This window comes from Pecten maximus, chromosome 9 (genome assembly GCF_902652985.1).
Source record: "Pecten maximus chromosome 9, xPecMax1.1, whole genome shotgun sequence".
Lineage (NCBI taxonomy): Eukaryota > Metazoa > Mollusca > Bivalvia > Pectinida > Pectinidae > Pecten > Pecten maximus.
The window spans coordinates 29969613-29997276 of record NC_047023.1 but is presented as its reverse complement, the minus strand read 5'-3'; the positions used below and the strand labels follow the sequence as shown (position 1 = coordinate 29997276).

The following is a 27664-nucleotide window of genomic DNA, read 5'->3' as shown; positions in this document are numbered from 1 at the left end:
ACTATTCATCAGTCGTTATTACGTATGATTTCCAGTTGGTACCAGGGAGATGTTTCCATGGCTTTTGATATGCATATTTCCCTTGATACTCGGCTCTCAGTTTACTCCTCGATAATACATGTATACAGAATGCTACCAAGTATGATTTAACATTATTCCAACAGTTTTAAAATCTACATCTCGGATGTGTATAATATATTATTTATTATAACATCCCAAGGCGTGGAAGGTATATGTAGGCATTGATATGCTAACTTGGACACTTGGGATACATAAAAGCACGCCTAGTTATCGACCAGGACTATCTCTTTCTGTCCACGTGCTTTCGTGGCCACGTCTTAATGCCCGGGCCGATGTTGGCGTTTGTCCTAACCCCTACACATGTCACAGCATTCACGTTATGTACAGATTATACATTTTAAGCTTTAAATGTTTGACAGAGAAAATTACCAACTGGCCCGAAACATTGCTGGCTTATGGAAGCATGCTGGTAAAACTATAATGAAATTGAATTCCGTGCGAGAACTTGGTCGATACACTCGGTTGGGAAGTGTCCAAAAGCTATAGCAAACCGGATGAAAAAACGGAGGAAATCCAGGAGGATTGGGAAATTAATGAGCAATGACAGCTAGGAACAATTAATTCCCTGTCTGTCTACTCCTCTTAGGATAGAGAAATGATGAGGTTTGAGATCGATGGCGGACCTGCAATACACCTTCCCTGAACGCTTGAATAAGTACAATGGATAACCCAGCGGGGTAACTGTAACTGCTAATTATCTGCCTGTAAATAACAGTATAAGGAATCATTGTCGAAATATGATACTTAGATAGGTATTGAATTTGAAAGACTGGCAGCAAAAATGTCCAGTAACCAAATACCTAAACATCACAAGCTCGCATGTATTGAACTCTTTGTCGCCTGGTATGTGACTTCAGTAAAGTTCCACGGACCATTTTGAATTGACATGTCAGTACTACTTCGTCTGGAAGGCATCCTCGCTAAATAACGATCCATGACATAATAAGAAGCAGTCATTAATTGCATGTTGTGTTGCCTGTAATCAGGGTTATTAGCGAAACATGACTTCTAGGCATTACTCTAACCGCTGTTCCTTCTCCCCGGCCCACATTTTATTTGTGATGCGGCGCTGCAAAGTCCGAGGCCGCTAGAGTGGCAAGCTAACAGAAGAACGTTCCTGTTGCCCTCACAACTTCATATCCCAATTTCTATCGTTTGCTTCTAAACTTTGATTTATGTCCTCACTAGCGAGTTCAAGCATACCGATCGATGTCGGTACAATTTATGCGTTCTTTTAATTTTGAGCCAAATTGACAATCTACTTTATAACAAAAATATTTCATTTTGACACAGTGCATCGCGTGGAAGTTATAAAGCAATCGTAACACTTCAAAGCAACATTTAAAGTGAATAGATTCAGTTTGGTTGGCGATTCCGATTTAGTTCACCAACGCCCTTTTAAACCACAGCTGCAATGCATGCTTTATGTTTGGCAGCTCTGAGATCTTTACTCTTATCTGCCGAAGAAATACTATTTCGCTCATCGGCATTACAACCGGTACGACGTAGCATTTGACATACCATTTAGATACCATGTGTATACTTATGTATGTGCAGGGTTGTTTTTTGCACCTATGAACTTCATTTTACGAGTAACGTCGTACTTCACACGGGGAATCGACACGTTCTAATCCGCTTCGCACGCGCCTTGACATGCACGTGACTAGGAATCCACATAGACGATATAGGTATATGGCACGAAGTATCGTGTCTCGTTTTGGTCCCAAGGAACTAATTCGTTTTATAAAGCTCGATAAACTTAGGGCTTTAGTCGATCAATCCCTGAAAGCTGTGTTGCTAACAAATACGTCGGTATACCTCTATCCTCTGTATACCGAATTGTCCCAGTGGATTAACTACTGATAGTGTTAAGAGGGATGGCGACATCAGTTTCGTCCACACTGATAGCTAAGGAACTCTGAACCGATTTATTTTCGGATCTCGTTTACGCGTACAGAAAGTTGATTGAATTTAAGAAATACAACTCAGAAATAAATAACACATCATTTCCCCATTATCCCTTTTCGTTTCTAAATTATGATATGTAAGCTATATAGACGACGGACAGTTTTGCCCTGCGGTATCGAAACAATTTGATGAAGAAGACTTATAGGACCATGCGGATATCCTCGTTTCCTCCATCAAATAAACAACTCTTAAGAGTTGGCAAGTATACGTATTACTACAATAACAACTCGATTTGATAGCTTCGTATTCGAAGTATGTCTGAATTACTTTTGGTCCAAAACTCAATTCGCATTTGCTTTTATGATATGTAAAGGACTCATATAATTTCGACCTATGTGAAAGTACACTGCTCGAATGCTAAACTACCTGGATAACGCCTGTGTTGTGACTCTGGAACAGAGCTGAGGCGTATGTCAAGACATTTTTAAATGTGCGATATATTAGAGCACCGGTCTGCCATTGTTTAACAATATCTTGTTCTAAGGCAATATCGTGTCATGATCTGGGGACAGAGTAATATCCGTTCGTCAATTTGGATATTTATCTGACGGCTTCCTCGTCTTGTACAAATGTAACCCTATGATCCTGTCTCCATATCACCTATCCCGATTAGATATATGATAAAATTCACCATTTTGTCGTAGCTATTTCCGATCAGAAATGTATATGACATAACGCAATCGACATAAGCCAATATAAGCACTTCATGTGAATTGGGGATTACATTTGGTATGTCTCGCCATGTCCAAAGGATTTCCTAGATATACCGCCATGATACCGAACTTAATTGATGATGAAAATAAGAACATGATTCATGTATAAATACTTTTCTCTGTTAATGTGACATGTGACCGGACTGCTAAGTGCAGATACGACATGCGATATCTTTTCTTTTTCTTTTTACCTTTACTGATTAAGACGTGGCGACAGTAGCACTCGATTCGATTAGTGCGAAGCCATTAAAAGCCATATAGAGTGTTACCTAATGTAAGACTCACGTGCGACTGATATAATTACAACAACTGCTGATGGACCTGCTTTTACATTGCTCTATACATAAACAGTAGACCTATCGAAGATTGCCCCCGACGGGACGAAGATTAACCCAAGACCAGGCACGTGACACACTGCGCAAGCCGGATTGCGTAGTGACATTTTCACTGATTTAACAACTGCTATAAAATGCCGATTTAAAACAGAGAAAAGCCGTTGACACAACGGGGATTTAAGACCTGGCCCAAGTTTAAAAGTCATGCAAGGGCATAACCTGATTGTAAAATCACGACCCCAACCATAAACTGACTAAGTCAATCAAAATCAGCCAGATTATACAAACGTATTCCACGAACGGTTTACTCAAGCACGCACTAGTCATACGACACAACACGTTGTTGAAACAACCCCTAGTCCAACCCCTGAAATTCAATATCCAAAATGTATTAGCTTACCATTGATGTTACTATGTTATTCGTACTCGAGGTTAAAACGCACATTTGACAAATCATTTTCACACGGGTTTTGTTTATTAGTTTTCTTATCCAATCACGGGCGATGTAGACATGTGATAGACTTCAGTTCGGCCGTTGAAAATATCCTGCATCATGCGACACATTTAGCAATGAACTTGAACCTTTGCACGCGAATTTATATCACTCGGGAATGTAGGAACCAGACAAAGCCTATACGTCCATACTATATCTTATATGTATATACCTATATCACATAGAAATGTAATGTATGTTGTCACTAGTTTGTGCCATTGTTCTTTAACATAAAATTTGATATCATTTGCATCAGCATGGAATACCATAATCATAATGTTTGGCCTTCATCGAGAGTTTAATTACATGTATATCGTATATGATGAAGCCCGTTTAAGAAAAACGTTCATAAATTCCTTAAAAACATTGACGGCACAAAGAGTTATATAAACGCAATTTAATGCTGAGTTTGAAGTTTGAAATGAGATGGTATACATATCAATTAAAATATGAAATAAGTAAATGAAATATATAAGTGTCAATAACAGCAGGCGTATTATTTGTCATCGCAAAAATAACCAAATAGAGTTGTTCAATTTATATAAGCATATGGCATTCATTTATCATGAGTTTACACATCTGTTCTTTATATCTTAAAGTGATTTGAAAATACCTTTTTGCAAAATTTCTTTTAGGTACTTATGTATATGAAGTAGTCGTCCAATTAATAAAATGACGTCAACAAAACTAGTGCGTTCCTCTACACATCCCACACATTTTAACAGCAAGCACGACATAAACATTTCCAACCACTATTCGTAACATGTTTTCAATAGAGTGATAAAAACCAGCAATGCTTTAAGTAGAGTAATAAAAACTAGCAATGCTTAGTATTGTAATATATCTATTGGACGATTGGTTGACGGACAGCTGAATGAATGCGTGATGATTCCATCCACTCTGAGGAGAATGTTTCTGCACGTGTTATTAATGTATAAGTATATAAACTCTTACTATAGAACATGTACATAGTCAGGTATTATCGTCGGTATACCACTGTATTTATATTTCATTTGTACAATACTACAGTGATCTATTCTAACAGAGTAATGTTTACAGTATAATAATGTGTATACTAATTCAAACACAAAATATTGCGAAGTCTTTCATCAGTTTACACTACCTTACTTAATCACTTCTTTATTGATATACTGGTATATAGTATATGTATGGTTCTGTTCTGTATCGTCATGGTTGAGTGAGAATTTTTATGAAAAACAAACAGAAAGCCGAGCAGACAATCTCGACCGGTCATCTGAAATTTTGAAATAAATGTGTCACAAGTTAAATATTTATTATTAATAGTTAAGTATAGTATTGTCATAATTTGTCATACATGTATATCATAATGCATACACAAAAACAGTTGATATACTGAGTAACATGGCAATCCGTTGAGAAAATAAATCAGATTATTTTAACATATTCTGTGTAGGTATAAACATGTACTTGCACGTCCATAACTTATCGTTTGTGATGTCCTAATATAGAATCTAAAACCGAATTACAGGACCGCACTCTGTACCTATTCCGCCAGAATGGTATTCTGATTATCTTAAAACTGTGGCTAAAAAGGAAACTTGACATTATACGAAATCGACCCTAACGTGTCCTATAATGGCGATGGATCAGGCATTGTTTCAGGAAGATATATGATAACTCTATATATACATTATCCATAATCACAAACTTAAACCATCGTGTAGGACGTACTAAGGAAACATATTGCGAATTCTTTTTAAGAAGCTGCCAGAAATCGTTTGTATACTAGCGTGCGCGTACGTATATAGTCATATCTCAGAACAAAGATCAGTATGAAAATAGAATCGATGGCTTTTGGTGGCTAGATTAACTTTGATGGATGATAGAATTTGACCTCATTGATAACCCAACTGCCAAGGTCATCGAAGCTTACACTCCATTTACGTGCTGAAGAGAGCACATTCCTCCTTTGAGGCTCTATGAGACGTGCACCATTGGAGATGTTAGGCATAGCGCCACTTTGCCTTGCGGGTGCTAGATATTTTCATTGATTGCACTGAAACACACATTCGAAATCAAGCGCGTTAATGAGGACACTAATAACAATAATTATTTGTTGTCTTTTCATGGTTGTGTGGGCAAGGTCACCCCTATTACGAAGGTCCATGATGCTCGTGCTTGCCAATGTGAATGATGCCAGTTATATTTTCATGGTCTTGGTTTATTTGCTCCTAGATATTCTTTCAGACCTCTAATATGATACTATTCTATCAGTATAATAGCTATACTATAAAATTTATGGTAAGTTTTAGCAATTTTTTAATTTAGCGGATTGATTGCAATTATATGTGAAAAATACATTTTGTGTATTAATACAATATATACGTAAACGTTGTTTACGAGGGATGATTGATATCTTGTGAGCCTCGTATTGAGGGAGGTACTCAAGGATGTTCTTTTTAAGTCCTACTATTCCCTGACTATATACGGCCGTGTACCGAAGGACTGATCTCGTTTGGTTAGTTTATATCGACGAGATAGCACTCTAAAGTAAACAAGACAAGTGTACTATGCCTCTATATATTAACATGGCACCTGCGTTCAACCTATATATATGGAATAAGTTGTTCACCTTAACATTCGTTATTACACATTTTGTTGTTATATCTATACAGGTAAACATAAAGGGCAAGGATGCATGATTGTATTACCTTGTGATTTATCTAGTAATGAATAGATCAGGAATGAATCTTTTAAGGATAGTATCTTCCTGCTAGGCTATTTTTGTCATTTTTAGAGAAAATGACATGAGAAAAGTAAATTAGCTGGAGACCGGATTTTTAATTGGTTATACATCAAAAACGACCAGTCTACAAATACACACATTACACGGCGCTGTTGAGATGTTCTTTTGTTATTTGGTGGTGAAACTGATCACCAGATGTGACAGGCAGTTTCGTGTATAATGGTGATGCAGAATGATAGATCACCATGTTGTATGTACAATTATATAACGCTGAGAAATGATCGTGATAGATTAAGAGCTTCACATTTCAATCGTAACGTTACATAATGAGGTACTAACGACTGGTTTCCCATACGCCTTCCACTGTATACCGAACACATACAACGTTTGAAATGTTGATTTGATTACTGATTATTGGATCGAGCACATACCTTCATTACTGTTATATTTTTTACTATTAATGTATAAATAATACTGTTATCGTTGCTTCTCCAACGGACTATACTTTCCAAACACGGATTGCAAGCATCCTTGTTTTCACTGATTCATGTATAACAACGACTGCTACCACAATCTGGGCACCACTGACGTTTATATATAACGCTACTTCCAAAAAAAACACACACGCACTCACAACACGCATGTATGTCGCAAGCACGAGAGGCATTTATTGAATAACCTAAGATATTTATTGATATGATTTGAACAACAATAAACCAAACCAAACTGACGATTTCACTAATCCCTAATTCGGACGCCAACATTAGCTTCTCTAATCTCAGAATCAGTAACTTTGATTTCCCAATACAGTGGGCATTACTACATGTAACTATGCTTCCACTAACCATCTTGGCCTAACTGGTTAAATTCACCCAATCCGTCACCACTCGTTACGTTTTCACTAATCCTGCCAAGATTCGCTATAACTTCCCGAATCTGGTCACCACTAACCAGGTATTTGCTAATCATTGCACCGCTTTAATTAATTTCTCTTATCTAGACGTCGTTACCTTAACCATACTTACTTTAAACTTAGCACCTCTAATTCGGGCACAGCTAACCACAATTTAGTTTGCTGATTTTGTCACCATCTACATGTGCATTTTATTTTCCCCCAGTATGACTTCCTCCTCTAATCTATACATCATACCTCGATACTCAACCCAACCATTATCCTCCTCCCGATTACTCATGGTCTTCACTGAAAAAACGCATAGCAAGATCTCTCCTTGGATACAATGAAAAGGATCTTATTTCAACATTCATTAAATGCTAGACCTCTTGCCTTTGACTACTTCTTTAGTATTTTGTAAGTTATTTCACACTTTCGATACTACCGTCATACTCAAGTCATCTTGAGTGCTTCTGGTTCGAGTATCGATCTCTTGCTCATTCATTTCCTTCTGTGGGTATGATGTAATAAATTGATTATTTGGGGACGTTTGAAATATAATTTTAAAGGGTGTTTACAATAGCTATCCGGCTTATATATGCTGAAATTGATTTTTAACTTTGCCAAACCGAAAAACCTACAGAGTATATAACATGATTGTATCACCAGTTTTTTCTGGCTGGAAGTTATACCGTCTTAACAGACATGTTCCTCGTTAAACCTTTACAGATAATACAATTCTAAACCAGAGTGGCTTAATATTGAAAATATATTGATAATTTTGTTGGTTTACTGGAACCATGCTGTTGCGATAATGACGTCGGGATTGACAGGGACATGCACGAGACTGACTTGATGGCTTCTTCTTCCCCGACAGTGATTCCCTGTGAATTGCGAGTGTTTGTGTTGCCCGTTTACGTCCAATGTCCGGCTTTCAAACGATATAGGTTCCTACCAACAGCAAGAGTGAAATGTCCTGTACTGTATTGACGAGTCTTTCAGACCAAAAGATAAGTATGTTTTAGGCCATGCTAATCCGGCATATTGGAAACGGCATATCATGTAGAACATATTCTTGATATTACAAAGTAAGCGAAGACTGAAAAAAAAAAAACGAAACAAAGTGAAAGTCTGTCTCTGATTGAATACTTTTAGAGTTTGATTATTTTGAAGTCAATAAACACTCTGTTGTCAGACAAGTTACACTGTCCATGTTGTTAAATGAGGTTGTGGCAGTTAAAAACAGGTTCATGTGCTTTTTTCATTCTCATATGTAAGTATTGCGCGAATATGTAAAGTTGGTTGCTTCGTTGAATAAAATCCATTTATCAACAAGTGCTGATGGTGACTTCAGGTTATGACATTCGGAACCGGAATTCGAGTTGAATGGTCGTTAATTTACACATTGTTCTGTGCGATTTCGTTCGTTCGGCGAACTGCTATTTGTATGCTATGAAGTGTTCCATCGTTTCGACTTAACATCAAACGTTGTTGGTGGTGTGTTGGAGTTTAAGTGTAGCGCATTGTGCTAATGTTATGATATACTATGATGTGTTGGTAAATATATTAAGCGCCATCTGTGAAGCTTAAGAAATCTTGATATAATTTGTATAGAAAGTACAAAACCACGGTAACTTCAAGTGTTTCACTGACGTAAACAGTCACAGTCGACCTGAAGCATTAATAAGTATGACTAATCTGTTAGGTTTGGGCCATCTGTTTAAGTGTATCTATATGAGTGAGATACATGTGTATATAACTATTTATATATAGCACGCTGGTTGGTGGAATGAATACGGCTTCACCTTATTTAAGATAGAATGCTGATATTAGAGGGATTATTAGTTAATGATAATTAGTTAAGGAAAATAACAATGTAACAAAACAAAAACAAAATTCGAAATGAACAAAACTAAAAAGAAAGAAAGAAAAACGATGGCTCAAGGGGAACATGAATGAGAATTTGGTATCAAGTAAATATAAGCGAAATACCTGGGCACATTTCGCACGCTGACTCTCCCGACGACGACGACGAAGAATATGATGATATAATCTGCATCAGCATTTATGTTTTTCCTTTTATAGTTCATATTGCTTGATTTCTATCTGCCATCGGCATCCACTATGGCACTTAATTATCCGACTAGACATGTACTCTTCAAACTTGTCGACATTAAAACCGGATAGTTTATAATTGGCTTTTATTTTCCTATACAGGGAGACCGATATCCCTGATCACGTAGACAAAATTAGAGACACCGTAGGTTGAAGAGCGTTGATGTTATTATTATGAAATAAAAAAATAAATAAATATACCGAAAAAATAATATCAAAAGATCGCCAGACTTAAAACGAACCAACCATATTCGTTATGTTGTTAACAAAGAAAGAGGTTAGTAGAAGACATAGAACGCAGTGACCTTGATACAACAAAATACAGATATATGTATATTACATTATGATTTAGTGAAGGTAATGAGAGGTGAATATGAACAGAACAAAAATGCATCAAAGACTTTCTATTCTTGATTTATACAACGTACATAATTACTTGTTTACCTAATGAGAAACAATTAAGTGGATATCCATTATCATTGAAAAAAAGCAAAATGATTACAGAAATAGGGATATTAAGAAACTATGATATTTAATAAGATTGACAATATGATTAGTCCTTGAAAATAACGATATTAAATCTCTTCACTTTGCCATCGAAAGCAAGGAAGCTAATTGGCAATTTATATCCAAAGGACATGCACTTATTTCACAATACATAACTGTTAAAGTAATACAATATCTTGGAGCACGTCTATTGCACGCAGTCATCTCAATTGTTGATTAAATTTCTTGCCATAGAAATAAGCAGTATGGATTAGCGCTCTCGTTAATCCCGTACCCTAGTGTCGTTATTAGTTGTTCTGATGGTGATGCGCTTTATCAAAAGGCCATACATCAGCCTGGAAATTCGTTTGTTCCAGAAGGTGGTCATGTGTTCATTTTCTACTGATTCATAGTTGTGTAGGCGATGAGGAGGGATTGAACACCATAGGGACACATTACAATGCAACCACACCTATATGTCGTATATTTCTTTACAAGCAGTTAGTGACTTACAAGCGTCTTAAAACAGATGTCACACGTAATTTAGTGTGTAACAGAAATGTAATAAAACATCATAGGTGAGGATACTGGTGTCTGTTGTTGGATTTATGGACGGCCATAAACATGTGTACAGATATTTTACGAGGAGTTGGATTATCATGATTTTATTACTTATATTTAAAACCTACCCATAAAATATACCTGCAATGATATAAATGCAGAAGAATTTCATTTCATGTATGAATACTTTGAAGTGTTTCATTAAATCATAATGATACCGATTGTTTGTTTGTATCTTAAGCATGTTGGAATAATATTTATGTAACTTGTATCAATGTGTAACTCTTGGATACAACATATTTGACATTCAGCCATGTGTTGTTGTCGGGAAAACGCCATTCCAAACTTCTAATTAGTGAGTCATTATCCGTTTAGTCTGGTTAGATGATGATGAACGACAGTACGATCTGGTAAAGACAGCGAAGATATTACATCACGGACAGTGATGAGTGAGAGTGGAGGGCAGGTGGTGAAGCTCAGAACTGTCCATGCTCCCTCACAGCCGTGGCCTTTTAGCCCCACGTCACATATTCTCTAGAAAAAAAGACGTTTATCTTTGCGTTACATACTTACAATTCCTCTACTTCTACGACAAGGTCTACTATTGTGATAACCATGCCGTAGTGTCGTTATTTTTTCGATATGTGATGCCTTCTATTCGAACTCTTTCATTGGCTTTAAGCCAGGTATGCAACATAGGAACAAGGTCAACGAATCCGGTTGGGGAGTTCCTTTGATCGATAAAAAGCATTTTTAACCCCTGAAGTATCGCCTCCAACCTCCTTCGTTAATTTGAAAACTGCTTAATAATGAGCTAGTGTACAGAGGGCACGCTAAACATCTTACTTTCTATGCATTGCTCTTCGTCTTTCTTCACGGTTATGCGAACTACGCTAATTCGAAAAAAATCACAAATGGATTGTACACGGGTAATAATTCATTGGTGTATAATTATTACAAATGCTCAATGTAATATTAATACGGCTGGCTGTTTGAGAGTGGATACCTCGCGTTGTACCCATGTTGATGAATGTGGTTATAAAACACATTTATAAGTATATCTGCATAATATTGTATAACTACGAAGACTTATTTTTGTCAATATTACCGACAGGTTGTTTCTTACAACATGCTATTGTTGCATTTCATGATAGGTTATTTAAAGAATTCTAACTGATCTGTTCTTGTTCAGTTTCTGGTAAAATTTAAGTTAATACCTGAGGAATACCTGTGTCGGTTCCTCATAATATATTTATTTTTGTCTCTCTTCTTAATGAAATTATCAAATGATCAAATCGATAATGATATATACTATAGGGATGCATATGAATTTGACGTGTCCCGGTACTCTGAGCAGCAAACAGATACGAAACACCGGATTCAACATAGTGCACCATCTCATATCCCCCCCCCCCCCCCCCCCCCCCCCCCCCCCAGTTCAAAACATATCTGATATTTATGGCCATTTGACAGTTAAGGCCATAATAAAAACAAAATGTCCATGGATGAAGGAGCCCCTCAAAGCTGCTTTATTACCATTGCACAAGACTCAACAGAACTGATAGAGATGACCTACGTTCAAATAACTACGACCAATCACTTGCATGACCGCAAGGCATACCAAAGCGCTGAGCAATAGAAAATTGCATTTCTATCCTATATATACAACATTCTGATTGTAGTTTTCATTAATGTATCCATTAGTCAGACATCAGATGTCACAAAGTATAATTCATTCGATAATAACACCTTAAAATTTACATTCACATCGGCTAATTTCGCTCAAGTTCACAGTTGTCAATTTCCCATAAATCTGTTTTGCTCGTAGCAAAATGGATAACTCTGCCTCATCATTTTATGATCAACGACTCGGAAACGTGTCATTCTACGGCTGTGTTATTGGAAATGCAATGTTGTTATAAAGTTTAAGAGAGTGCAGACTATTATTATGTAAATATTTACGATGTTCGCACTCAATCACAATGATCAGACTCATTATTTTAAACACAAAAAAGCACCAGCTTGACACGTGCCTGTCTGTGAATCTCGATAGGAAACAAACACGTTTTATCGAGATACTTTATTATTTCTCTTTCTATAATGTCTTTGAGGTGTATTTAACAGCCATTAAAGTTAAATTCTATAATTCTCTACTATATTTATTTGTTCAAATCTCTCTTTTCATTAGCTAGGCTAATGTTGTAGCTGACAGTGTTTAATAAAAATAATCTTCATGCATATGCCTTAAGGTTTCCTTGTCATTTCCCTTTAACGTGATTTTACCTGAATTGGACCTAGACGTCCATTTCTGATGATTTTGGCGACGAAATGGACGCTTATCATTCCGGAGAACACTGTCTTAGTGTCCCTGTAGTGATTCATGTATGAAAATGTGAATTACTCTTTTCTTCATATTTCAGCCATCATATCGATTTTGAGTTAGAGTTACGGTTTGGCTTAGACCTCTCTTGTAGTGTATGAAACTGCATAGGGCGTAAGAATTGTACTTGCTGCCCCCATTGCATGATCGTAAGAGGCGAGTAAACTTGGGATCTTATCTTTTCTTTCTTAACAACTTTCTTCTTCCTAATGTACCCTTGACAAAGCCTCACTTTTGGCCTTAAGTTGAGCGTTCGCCCCTGTAAGGAAGGCTTTGGGTTCTGTCCCCTGGCCGAGACATACCAGAGTCTTTAAAAATGGTAGTTGCTACTCCTGCTTAGCGCTCAGCATATTTGGAGTGGAACGACTGGTTCGTCCCGTTGTCAGTATAATGTGACCGGGTGGGGTGTGCTGCTGGGTGTCTTCGGTGGTATGCTTCAGTGAGGTAGCACTATAAATCGGCAAAAGTTCCGGCCTATCACAAGGAGACTTAACACGAACATACCGCAGCCTCCCAAAACACACATACGCACTCACCACACGCATGCATGTCGCACGCACGGGAGGCCGTCCTTAAATGACCTTAGCTGTTAATAGGACGTTAAACAACATAAACCAAACCAAGCAAAAAAAAATAAAAAAATAAAGTGTATGAAACAGTAAGCATTGTAACTCGTATCATATATGTAATTAGACATACAACCTTCACTCTATATGTAGTTAGTTTCGCCCGTTATTCCGTCAGGCGGTTTAACCGCGATTATATAATTTTTACAGTAGTAGGTGGGTGTTATTCAACTTGCAATGCATGAAATAATCATACCACATGGAATAAGATCTAAATGCGTTTTGATTGGTTTAAACGGTGACCTTTGACCAGGACTTTTTGTACTCACGTGGTTCGATGGGTTTGATTGACTAGCGTCGCGGAATTAATGACACACCAATAAATCGGTTTTGTGATAAGTCAGTTGTATATCAATTCCTATAAAATGATTGATTTGAAAAAAATCATCATTTGTTATTATTAACAATATATTGTAATATAAGCACACATTCCCAAAGTTGTAAGTTGCATATTATTAAGCGGAATCTCATTTCAGGTCATATCCCTTCCACCATTAATTTCATCGTAATACACGTCAATTTAAAAAGAAATACTGATGGCCTTCTGTTTCGAATAAGCATTAAACATTTGAAATGTAAACGTCTAGTTCATCAGATTTTTTATGTTTGAAATAGCGGGTTATCGGGGTAAATGCGTTGTAGTGATAAGTTTGTTGTGGTAAACTAACAAGTGTTATATCTGTCGTTCTAACACATACAAACTGTATATGTACTGTAACTATACTGCTGATAATGTCCTACTAACAATGTAGCATGTGTTCTGTGCTCATTTCCGGCGAATCAATTGCTTACGTTTTCCTAATCTGCAGGGAGCCGACCGGAAAACAGGAACGTCCCAGATATATAACACAAACGTTGGCATTTAGACGAAATTGGCATGTCCTCTACTTGATATTAAACATTCTACGTTGTTGTTCATTTGTTAGGATGCAAAAAAGACATGTATAACTATTATAAATCGATCAATGGGTAGGTTTAGGGCGAACAATCTGACTTCAAAATGCGTTTGATATACAATACGGAGCAGTTTCAAACAAACCATTCTAGTGATCTAGAATCTAGAAAATCATATAATATATAACGTTTTTTAAATAGTATGTTATAATATATTCATCGTTGTATCCATTTAATTTTCTTACAACGTACTCGTTGCATCGTGGTAATTGATCTGCAAATACTTTACTTATTTATCGTGCGAAACGAGATACTAAACAATTAGCGAAGGAAATACTACTTCCTAAAAATAGCACATTGTAAGGTACTAATTGATCTCACAAGGTATAAAACATAATAAAAAACTTAAAGATGCAGAACTTGCATTGTGCCTAATGTTAACGATAAATATTTATCATTGCTAGTTTAGCTGTAATTGTAATAATTATGCCAATAACGTAGCTACAGTATATGTCAGTTTCGTGCTAAAGGATGAAGACGTTTTAATTTGTGATAGTTATAAATTGCTTAACTATGTACATGATCGCACTGTACAACTGTCTTGATTTGAATCGTAGTCGATCTCACGTCTCGTTATGCGATGTGTTTAATCGTCAGTGTTTCAGGAATGATGTTTTTTCGACTAGAAATTCTGTTAACGTTATATTTACTTTGAGCTATGTCTAATGTAAACATCTCACGTTAAGTTGCGTGTCATTATGAGTGAAATGTTTCCTAATGTTCATTATTTATCTGTATCAGAACTTTACTTTATGTCTGGCTAAGACTCTGTTGTCGGTTTCACTCTAAATAAGTTCTTTTTGTCACACTTTAGAATATCCTTTTGTGTTTCGCGTGACGTAATAACTTCCTCGATCAATATTCGCCAATATTTACCAGATTTATTCACCTGTTTTGACAATTTGGCACTAACTTCTTTATAATGTAAAAGTATCAAAATATATTTAGCGGTAATTTTATTTTAGCGTTTTTCGCGCTGGAAGCCTTGCGCTAAATTATGATTGCGCTAATTACTTTTTGTACGTTCTATTTCTATAGAAAGTTCTGTGGATGCGCTAATTCATCATTGCGCTAACTGGCTAAAATCTGCAAATGCGCTAAAATTTGATTGCGCTAAAATAAGTACGTTTACAGTAATTCAAGTTGAATTACGAAAAATAGCAAACCAAACTAAATACTAGATCTATTTGGCCAGGAGCGATATTTATAAGCAATTACCAAACCTGATATTCGTATCTGCAATTACACCATATGGGGAATGTTTGTCTTCATATGATAAGTAAATGGGAACTCTACACATACCAGAATCTTGACCCTTGATAATTACTCCATTACATAACATAGTATTTAAACACTCGCACTCCCGGTCCCCCTTCTCATCATTATTTATGTTGCTATTGCAAATGAAAACAGTGTTATATCTGTATATCAAATAATTGTCTATTTTTGTAGGACACTAAAAATTAAATAGTCTTTGTCTCCATATTGTTTGTACTTGGACTGTAAAAAATGATGATTTCATATCGCCCATGACGTTGATTATGGAGACACTTGAAGGTAGGTGCTTACATTTTACATGCCATATACAACCAACGAGTATTTGTATATGTTTTCAGAGATGTTACGTTGGAATGATTGTTTCTTATGAAGCAAACATAGCCTACCTTTTAGACAGTTCTAAGTTGTTCAAAGTGGAATGACTCCATCATGTTAAGCAGTGTTAAATTTAAAAGTTATGTTTATGTCTCTCGTTTTTCCAGACATTGTTGAGTCTAAACTGTTGTATACAGTGTATTTTTCAGAAGAGGGTTTTCCAATACTGATCTGTTTGCACTTGGATCATTCCTTACGTTTCGTGCTCGAGCAGCATCTACCATCACTATTACCGAGATACACATAGAGTGCCCATACCTATGCTATTTCCGAGACTAGACACTGGTCATCTTTAACGTGTCTAGACACGCTAACATACGATGTAACTAACGTTTATAACATTGAAAAATATCCGTGTCTCCTAACTAAGTTTCATGAATACATGTCATTTCAGTAGAATTTTGGAATAGGATATCAAAAATATTCCATTATCGTCTTGAAACCTTCTGATATTGTCAATAAGCGACTGATCTTTTTTGAAACCAGCTTGAATTAAGAGTAGTGTACACCGAAACATAAATGGCCTATTTAGGTATCAGTAAATTGTATCGAAGCAAATTCAATTCCAACGTACGTGTGATACAACATTTTAGTGAAATTGTAATCAAAGAGGGGCTTTAATTTGGTCCCATTCAGAAAAAAACAATTAGAATTTTGATAGGAGATGGTATATTGTTATGATGAAAAGACTTAATTGAGGAAAACATGTTTCTTCGGTTTGAAAATTAATTGATTCTAGTAAATAATACTTGATTTGGTTCCGCATAGGTATACATCATCGCTATGTCACGTATACTGTATTGCATAGTTCATCTAACGTATACTAAGACTTGAAAGACGTGCTGTAGGCAAAAGTGATATTTTTTCTTTAAGTATTAAGTATTAGTTTTTTATTTATTTAATATTCAAATATATGATATATACATATAGAGTGTATGTAAGCATATCTACGACATGTTTCGTTGGAGTCGAGGTAGTACCAAGTAATTAATTCCTCTCTGGAATCTTACCAACCTTCATTACCAGCGATATGTTAAGCTAAGAAAACTGCCACGACCAGCCCCGCCCTTTGCTTGTAATCAGGAAGTATTGCAAACGTTAGATACAGCGAGTGGCGTTATAGGCCCTGGGTAGTACTCTGTCAGAATCCGCCCTCCACGTGTAAACAATGAAGGGTAGTGATGAATCGGGACAGAGACAGTTGTCAGGGTTTCAAAGAAACATAACCTTGAACAAAGTTAAATATCGTTCGTATATTAGGTGTATATAACTGCTGGCAAGTGGTAGGCAATCCCTGCGAATATTTCATAATTATATCTGACTAAAATGTATTTTTTATGTGTGTAGTTTTCTAATCATGACGTCTATCAGACATGTACGTTTGAATGTATAATGATACTATGTGAGATATTACAGTAAAGATAGTGTATCTACCTCTTCACCTGTACGACAGGAAAGATTACGGTATATACAAACACGAGCCAAACAACAACGCATTGTCGTGAGATAGGGTAATGATGAAACTTATGGTTAAGTTAAGTAAGAACATTTGTGTGCGATTTTAAACAACTGAAATAGGCCGACGTGCCATAAGGTTTGGTGCCTCATAACGAAATTTATTTTAGCAAATGAAGAAAATCTAGCAAACGACATTAAAGCCACCTAGATGTTTTGGATACTTAACAATGATATTGCCCCCTCTCAGCCGTTATTTTAGGCTATGAAACATACCACTAGATCTTAGACCATTGTACTTTACCAATCATTTTAGATATGCATCATGTATCTGCTATACGTCTAAAACGATGATACTAAAGGTAAAAGATATATAGATACGAAAGCACACCAATTTAAGGCTAATTGAAAGGACCAAGAAGAAAATATAGACGATAATTTTAACGGGCAAGCAGATCAATTCTGAATTCGTGTGTATCCCCTGAACAGAAGGTGCCGAATAATGTTTCTTTAAGTGCATTTAAATTTTAGAACATGCCACTTTTTCATGTTTTAAATAAAAATTATGTTGTACAGCATCTTGATAGTTGAATGTGGAAATTGCAATATCGAAAACATTTTAATATCGCATTATTGGTGTACCATATTCTAGAATCTGCAAATATTGTCAGTTGTATCAGAGACAGCGTACGACTCAGTAAAACAAACTATCACCTTCAGTTCTTAAAAGGGTAATTGTACACCAATATACATGTAAAATATCAAATGAAATATTTAGCTTGCATTTGCGGCAACTAATGTGAATGTACTCAGTCGTTTCATGAGCGATACGAATCGGTAAGGTGGTGTGTTGAGCGTTTCTGTGATGTGACAAGTAAAGTAAACATACATATAAAATTCAAATACGATATTAATGCCTCATAAATATCTATGTACAAACTGGTTATTTCCTCACGCAGGTACATCACCAGACATGCGCACTACTACAGTAGGTCGATACACCGATACCAAGTACGACTGCTAACAATATAGTGGTAAATAGAATACAAGTCGTTTGCTATTTCATGAAATGGTGTTAAGAGAGTTTAAACGATACGCTCAAACGCAAATGTTAGCCATGTGATGAGCTTTCCGAAGCCATCATTGCTATATAACAAGCACTTTAGTCTATATTACAGTAACGAATATGACGGTTTCTTATCAATCAATGTGACGTATCCATGAAAGGTATTTAATTTGGACTCGTAAAAATGTGTCATGTAGAGAAACGTCTGAAAGTGGCCGAGACGAACAAACGTCGATATCTCTAAACAAATCATTGGCAGAAACGCGCAACTAGCATTGCGTATAATGAAAAGTATTAACCAATGGTGTCTTGAAACGTTTAGGAAATTTCCAGACGACTTCACTATTAAAGCGTTTTACTCTACAATAACGGAGTTCCGAATGCAGATGCTATATTCACATTCAATTTACCGCCAGAACAAACACGTTTTAAAAGTGCGTGGCCACGGCTTTGTTCCAGGGGCCAGACAGTCGGTGTGGATGCCAACTCATACAGGCACTCATCACCAGGCGCAACCTCCAGCTAACATTAACATATACGCATTGTTGTCCTGTTTACTGGATCACTGTTACTCTGGACATCTTACTGAGTTTCTATTAAAGTGTGATAATATGACTGGAGAGAACACTCTTCACAGTGAACGCTTTATAACAATTAATACAGAAGTATATTCATAAACACCCTTTCATATCTCAAATGTGCTCATTGCACCCCTTTTCATTTATCAAATGTACTCATTGAAGTTTAAAAATTCACTATTCTGAATTCTAGAAAGAATAATGTGATTGCGATAATACTTACTAAAAGGCAGATTGATTTCTCCTTCATTACCTAATCTCGTTATCTGATCTTTCTATTTCTCATTCAGCACGTGAACGATTTTAAGGCGGTAAATTCGAGTCCCAAGAGGATTTCTTCATTGTACACGTTATTGCTAATCTTGTTTATTTTAGAGATAGCATACTTTGTCTCTTTAACATCAAACTCAAATTCAGACTTCAATTTTAATGAGATTAGTATTTTCTGTTAAGTAGTTTGATGGGATATTCGACAATATCTTTTAGAGAAGTGAAACAAATGTAAATAAGATAAGGAACTCCTATACAAAGACACACAATCAGCAGAACCGTCATGCAAACAATCTATTAGCAGTTAAGCGTTAGTTATTTTCGAAGCGAATTTGATATTGTAAATGCATTTTATGTTCGTTTTGTAAAGACTAATAAGAAAATATCTCCTAGCATTATCTTAATGTTAATTAGATTCTTCATGGGTTTGTATCTTGTCGCACTCAATGTCACGCGTTCTACGTTAAGGTAAAGAGAAGGATTTGAGCACACTTTAATACTCAGGATTTAGAAGATACTGTCTTCTTCGTATGTCAACCAGAGACACTGGATTGGTGCTCAAAGCAACGCGCCTGGCATACAGTACCAATTTCCATATATCTTACAACAGCAGCCATCCCCACCGTGATTCAATTGTTCGTATTCCTGCCCGATTTTAACTTGATTTGAATTGAACATCTTTATCGTTGAGCTCTTGTAGGTATCGGGAGAAGAAGGGCTAGTTGGTCTACTCATTCAATGACGGTGCATGATTGGAATACTAAATGCAAGATAAAACACACCAAGTGTCGACAGATATTTCCACTAAGCATTTTATTGCTATGCTAACGAGTTGTTCAATAATTCATACAACGTGATTCTGAGCTGGTATTTGGAGTCTGAGAGTCGTGCGAAGGTCAAAAAATGTAAAATAAAATAGTTCTACAATGATTTGCACATTAAACGAATGCGGGTTTCCAACATTAAATGAATTTCCTAGAATTAACAAGATAGAAAAATAGACACTAGCCTTATTTAAGTGAATAATAAAAAAAACTCAACTTGGAATTGGATTAAACGTTGTAGTCGGTCTATAATACACCTACGTTGAAAAAGGTTTTCTTGTTGTGTTTTGTGGTCTCTTTTTGCTTTTACAAATCAAAGAAACAAATTGAATTTGCGTTGCCGACTGTATTGTAATAATACGAAAAGTTTTACTTATAGGTCGTTAATACTGTTTGCCCTAGGGAACAGTATAGATACTTCTTTCGAGAAGATTTATGTGTCGCGTAAAAATAATTATATTTGTTGTCGGTAACACATGTCATCTTCTATAGGGTAAGTTATGTCTGGTGTATTGAAAGCAAGCCTATGTGGAAACTATGTCCCATTTCTAGGCGGCAATCACGTGTGATGTTCTGTAAATGGATGGAGATACATTGTAGGTTTGGTTTTGTAGGCAAGACTAGGTAGGAATAATGTCTAATTTCTGAAGGGAGAAACTAGATACGGAAGGAATAGACTATTTCCTTTTTTGTGTAGGCAAGGCTAGGCGGGAAGCACAGTTCATATTCTGAGAATCGGTTAAAATAATGCCTCATTATTATCTGAGCGAAGGATACAGGTATATAATAACTACGTTTATAATACAATTGTTTCAAACTAATGGCCTGGCGGCGATTTTTGAAAACATTAATTCACTAATGAACGTATATTTCATTTTTATAATTCGCAATGTCAGAGAAAGATATCATTAAGCTTGAAGATGAAAATGCTTACAGATTCGTTACTAAAGAGAACAGTTGTTATGTTATGCTTTTGGGCATATGATTTTCGATCTCAAATGTAATTCATCTTTTATTTTCAACGCTGCTGTTTCCAGCGATTTAAGATTAATGCATTTTTGTCTCTCAAGTTCTCTTGATGTTATCAGCATTCCAGAAACTCAATAAGAGTTCTGTTCATGTACAAGAATGTAGTACCGTGTTCTAAGAATGATATACATGTAGGAAATGTCCGCAATGATATTTTGGTTATGATCGTCTTGTAGTGATATATGCGATTTTAATGCTGCAGATAGAACGTGCTTAGAGTTCCCTACAGATCATATAATGATATCGTTGTCATCTTATAAGCACAACCAAACATTATTTGAAACAAGAGTAATGATGAAACGGAGTCAACAGATTTCTGATTGAATCTGTCTTGTGTGTTTTACAGGTAGTGTTTTTGTTGCGGTGGTGATTTTTTTTCACCGTCGATCATTGTGTGTTGTTTTATTTACATTTACAAATATACAATAACGTTAGCGTGAATTGGACAATATAGAACAACCGATATGTCGACAATAGGAAATACATTGCTGGTGTACACATGAGCCTATAACAAAGCTTTTACTTGTGCTTAATGGTACGGTTTATTCGGGACGATATATATGTGTGTTTTGTAAGTGTTTTTTTAGAGCATATGCTGTGTGTGCTGATACCGGATACATTATTATGTATGTACGTATGCTTGGTTTACGTAATATGTATGTCATATCAACACGATGAGGTCGTTTAAGGTCGGTATCCATAATTTAATTGGTCACTGACGGATGTATGTATAGTACAATCATACTGAAATAGACAGGGAATCGGGACATCTCACCCGGTCAAATTATACTTGCAACAAGCGGGAAAGATCGCCAACGCTAAAGCTTAACATAAAGCATTGCAGAATTTCCAATATTGTATATACTGTGCCAGGAAACAAAACATGTAACCATCCGCGTATGAGCGAGCGGCTAAATCCAAGGCCAAATGTGAGGCTTTGTAAAGTTAGACATTTATACGAAAACAGTTGTTTTGAAAGGGAGCATAAGATCCCCAATTTAGTCGCATGTAATTACACATGCAATATGAGCTGCAGATTAAATTCACATGCCAGATATATTAAACTCTGTGTATTACTAAGATGTCCTACACTGACATTTTCCGGGTACCGATTATGATTTCCTTCTCTCATACAGGGTATACGCATACATATTGGTTGTGCTGATAATTATCTTTTTACAATACATTTTGATATACAAGCTAAAGGTAGGGCTTCGTTTGTATTAACGTAGTCACAAAACAGTATAGAAAGTTAGCATAGGCTGGGAACCCCTCATTACATGCATTTCTCGAGTAGAATATTAACCACATGGAGTCGTTAAACTTCATTCAATCACTAAGGCTGCTTCCGTTTTAATCTCGACATTGAATCATTAAAAATCAGATCATGGAAAACGCAATCAAAGACTATCGAGTAATTTGAATGTTTCTTTTCTGAACATTGTCGAGTGCTCCCTTGTTGGTAACGGGCAGGAACATGCGTGGAATTACCATGGAGCTCAGTACAATTAGCCTGCTCGACTTCTCATGTCAGACTAGACTGACGGTGGCGCCACCTCCAACAATTGAGCAAGGGAACACTGTCAGGGGAGACAATCATCTACACATTATATAAACAGATCACATTGATTAATTAGCCGGATAGTATTCCCATCATGCATATATTCAAGAATTGGTCATAGATTGAACTTATCAGTGGGATACATACTTAATATAAACCGGAGTATGACAATAACTTTTTTGAGAAAATCAACAATATTTCAATTGGGTATATAAATATATAATATTCCTTATTCATTATTTACGTCAAGCAATTACATGTAAATGATTTGTTTTATATCGAATGTTATTTTACAAATCGTACTCTTATATAAATCGCTACTGTTAACTCGGCCGGAACAACAGGACGTTTTAAGTATGGGAACAGAGAACCCGGGATAACGCCGCTTGTGTCATCCTAAAGCCAGACACAAAACAAGAATAACGCGTAATGATATGTCTCGCCTGTCCTGTTTTGTAGATTCACTAGCATTTGTAAAAAAAATAAAAAAACTACCAAATTAACCTCAAGTTAACAATGTGATCAAATTGATTTGGAAGCACCTTGTATATATTAAAGACAGGTGTAAATATTGATGCAATTGAAAATAGAAACTGTCCGAAAATCACTGATTTTTGAATTTCCTATACATGTAAATTTGAAATTTTACGCCAACAAATAACTCTTTCTGAAATATTAGCAGAAAACATATCTGTATTACAAAACGTATTCCAATTTGACACAAGCTAATTTCGAAGTCAATTAGGGAGGCAATAATATGTCGTTATGAAGGTGTGTTGAGATGCCCCACTTGTATGATTTTTCGCACCCTATTTACTCCCCGAAACAGAAACCAATTCATACGATAACTATTAGACGTTGATAATTGTCTGTAAATACCTCAGCTGTCCCCTAAAATGTTAATTCTAATGTTACCAAATTAACCTGCTATCCACGTGTGAATTAATCATCAACAACTACAATTTGTTTCTTTAAACATTTGTTTTTCACTCATCAAGACATTTGCTTTTCACCATATATCACCTGTGTGGATTTTGCTCGGATTTCGCTTAGTTTCGTCTGATACATCCGAGGTCAAAGGTTACCCTTGTAAATCATTGACGGTTCTTGACATATCACAATGTGTAAGCATCTTATTACGATACGCAGTATATCATATATCAGTAGCTTTGAATCCCTACGATGTAGTCTCCGTTACATTATGAAACTACTTGGATCGATGTTAGCTCAGGCTTCCTGGGCGATAAAACGTGGCTCTGCACTGGCAAACCACTAACACCTTCCACTTCATACCTCCTTGTCCATACTTTTCCAAAAGCAGATTTATCTTTTAAATCGAAAGTATTCAAAAAATAAAATTAAATCGATTAAGTATTTTAAATGATGTATAGTTCTGGTTATCATTTGGAATGGATATAAAATGCATGTACAGTTGTATCATCTTTGACCACAAAAAGCAGTATATATTCAGCAATATGTGTATTAAAATACATCTAATATTTTTGAAAACTGTCAAAAGGAGTAAGTTGTTATGGGTGTATGATCTTAGCAATGTCTATAAGATGTTAGGCTGTCACAAATATGCTTGTGCAACTTTACGATTGCCACTCATTGCTTTTGAAATAAATGCCCACTCGCCTATTCCTAGAATGTGGCGTACTTTACGACTTTTCTTGAGAAGTTCTCTTTGACGCCTTGGGTCGACTTACTCTCCATAACAGCCAATCATGCCAGCAAGACGCAGCCTGAGACATAACTTGGTCTGACACGTTATACCTAAAATGTAATAAAAAGATCGAGTGAATTCATATTTCTACACAAGTATTCTACAGAAATACGGGCGATATTACTCTGGATTTTCAAACATAAAACATTTATATTAGCCTGATGTTATTTCAAAATGATGGCATGGATTTCACAAGTGTGTTCAACTTATTGTGCAAATGCTTCAAAACTAAATATATCTTTTTCTATAGATCATATGCCGAAAAACAAATAAAAAAGTATTACACGCCTTTTTCTCGTTGGTGATGCACAAGTCAAAAATTGTTAAAATTAAGAAGGGGATATAAGGGAATCAAATTTCGCTTGTCGTCAAGATCAAGTTAGTAGCTGTATTCGCATTCCTTGCTCAAGAAATCTATACTATTGAAAAATTAATTTATATGAAGTATACTATGTTACGTGCCATTTTTCACTTACATAAAATATGAATAAATTGGTATTATCAATACCTCCCTGTAGAGGTACACATCCTAGGAGAGCAATCTATACACCAAGTGAAAAGTGACTGCACAATTATATTCATACAATCTTCTGGGGCAACAATTGGTTAAAATCCCAAAGGAATAAGGAATTAATATCGCAAAATGTACACGACACTCTGAAGTAAAACAGGTTTCCGTCTTGATTGACAAGCAATTTAATGATTTCAATGTCGCAGATCTACGCAGTGGCTCCGACTGTCACAAAGATCATTACGAAAGTCATCCGACTCTGGCATGGACCACAAATACCTAATATTTACCATTATTTAGCGTTTTTAGGATGCCGAGTGCTGGCGCGTGTTATAGTGTGGGAATGCAACTCTCGTTGTCTGACATGCTTGTCTTGTGTATAGACCAGGGAATCTAGCTCCAATACAATGCATGATAAAGCGTCGATCGCAAGTTGACATGTGTCCAAAAGATGATAAGGAACGAGTGTTCCTATATGTATGCGACAGGAACTTCACGCTGGGTTGTCGACATCTGGAGTATTTGCGAAGCTTGAAATTCCATGGTTTGTAGGTGGAACACATGTGTTTCCGGCACAGTAGAGGTTGTAAGATATAGGAGCATACTCCACTTTCACACACTAATGGAAAGACACACAATCTAAAAACATTACAATTTATATAGTAGCACAACAGCATATATACATGGACAACAGGTAAATAAATAAAATGTTCCGTTTTCTATGACAAACGATCCACAGATACACCATGAACGGCACACACATAGGTATTAAAGTGCTATCACCGTGGAATGCCGCAACAGGAAACGGTAGTACAAAAAGACAATAATGTACATAATACACAGTTTCCACAATGAACCATCATTGCAATACAGGGAAATGCACCCTTTGTACACAACATACGTAAACAGATACTAACACGCAGAAATCAACATTTAAAGCTAAATAATTAAGCTTCACACATAATAATTCGATGCACGAAAAAAAATTCTTTCAATTTCAAGAAACCCAATATATGCATATCGGGTTTTCCCCCATAATTCCGAGGTAACACTCTTTTTGACTTTAATTTATTACATTGTGTGAGATTACCTATAAAGCTTATTTGTTACGTTCGTTTTGCTTCCGATGGCGTGTTTCAGTAAAAAAAAAAACTCAGTATATTGTTACATAGAATTGAAAACGACATGCACGCAGATGACGTTGCTGTGATAGCTAAGCCTTGTAAGTATCGGGGCCATGTTTGGTAATTGATACGTTCCCGTGGTATGTTTATGTCACGTTGAGCTATAATTTTCAGGTAAAGTCGGCCATGAAAAACTACGAACCTTGAATGGGTTTTGCGATAAGCTGGGATAACAAACCATCCTCTAGAGGTGTAATCATGTCGCTTGTTTACAGCATCAACCTTAACTCTTACATAATATTGCTACTATGTAGTTTATGGTCTTGAATAACACTCTCCGCGAAATGCATTAAAGGCATAATGTGTCGTCACGCAAGCTATCGTTACGTTAATCAAACTTCGACCGAAATTTCCTCAACTAGACAATAGATCAAGAAGGATCATGAATCAATTTTATGAAGTATTTTTTTCAAAATATGTGATAATACTCTGGCAGTTACTAATTCAGAGATAGCCATGTTAGATTGATAAAATGAAAAACATTCTCATGTCCATTTTTTCATTTGTTACTGGAGTGTTTTACTGTCCAATTTTACACGAATTCTAACACGCATAGAATCGATATAAAAGTGTTAGAGATTGGTGGGAAGGGCATAAAGTGGGAATAAATTTCCAAACATAAAAAACCTGTCAGGTACCTGGTGTCATTTCGTATAACTCCATAACGAACATACCCATTCTCCATGATAATTTATATTTGACTGACTATCTTTAACATTGTCTCTGACGTTGACGGTTCTAACGTATGCTATTCTAATTCACAGCAATTAACCAGATTTATTATCAATTTTGGTCTGTTCGTTGCCTTTTCTAGGTCAGGAATAATCGACTATATGTGTTTTCTTCAAACAAATCAAAAAACAGAAATCACCAAATTGCATCATCTCGTAAGGTGTCGTCGGGAAAGGAGACGTTTACTCTTCCGGGGTTCCTGGTCATATTATCGCAGAATGTTTTAGAAAATCTAAATTTTTTGTATACATTTTGGCCTCCTTAAATCGATTTTGAATTTGAATTATGGTTTCGTTATTATGTTCGTATTCTATGGTGTTTTTGTTCGATATTAATTAACATTAAACTTGCGCTTCTAAACATTAATATTTTTGAGAATAAGCCCATGTTAATGACATAATAAATTAGAATACGAAAACAAAACAGATCTTAAAAATCCTTATACAAAGCCCTTGCGAGATAATAAAATACACATTCACCTAACAGCTGCTGGTGTGTTACTATCAGTCATAATTATTAGAAAATTAAAGCGTCGTATTTGACAGAGATGACAATAGTTAATAAATTCCCCCACACGCAACCTGGTCTCCAGGGCGCTTGGGTGTCAGCACACACTACAAGTAACGCCTCGCCTAGCACATAAACAGGACCAAAGCGAAACAGGTATCGCAACAAGCCTGAAGACTGACGGCACACGGCTTTGTTTTTTGGCTTGATTTACAGACGTAACACTTCGACAAAAC

At 36.1% G+C, this 27664-nt stretch overlaps 1 protein-coding gene and 1 long non-coding RNA gene across 8 annotated transcripts in view; one reads left to right on the top strand and one right to left on the bottom strand.

The window, feature by feature from the left end:
* Positions 1–27664, top strand: part of LOC117334412 (zwei Ig domain protein zig-8-like) — a 180340-nt gene that overhangs the window by 110198 nt on the left and 42478 nt on the right. The gene's annotated exons all lie outside the window — the stretch shown is intronic.
* LOC117334413 lies at positions 24233–25376 on the bottom strand. The gene is made up of 2 exons (XR_004534166.1): positions 24971–25376; positions 24233–24544 (listed from the first exon to the last, which is right to left on the bottom strand). It is a non-coding gene; the product is annotated as an uncharacterized LOC117334413 (long non-coding RNA).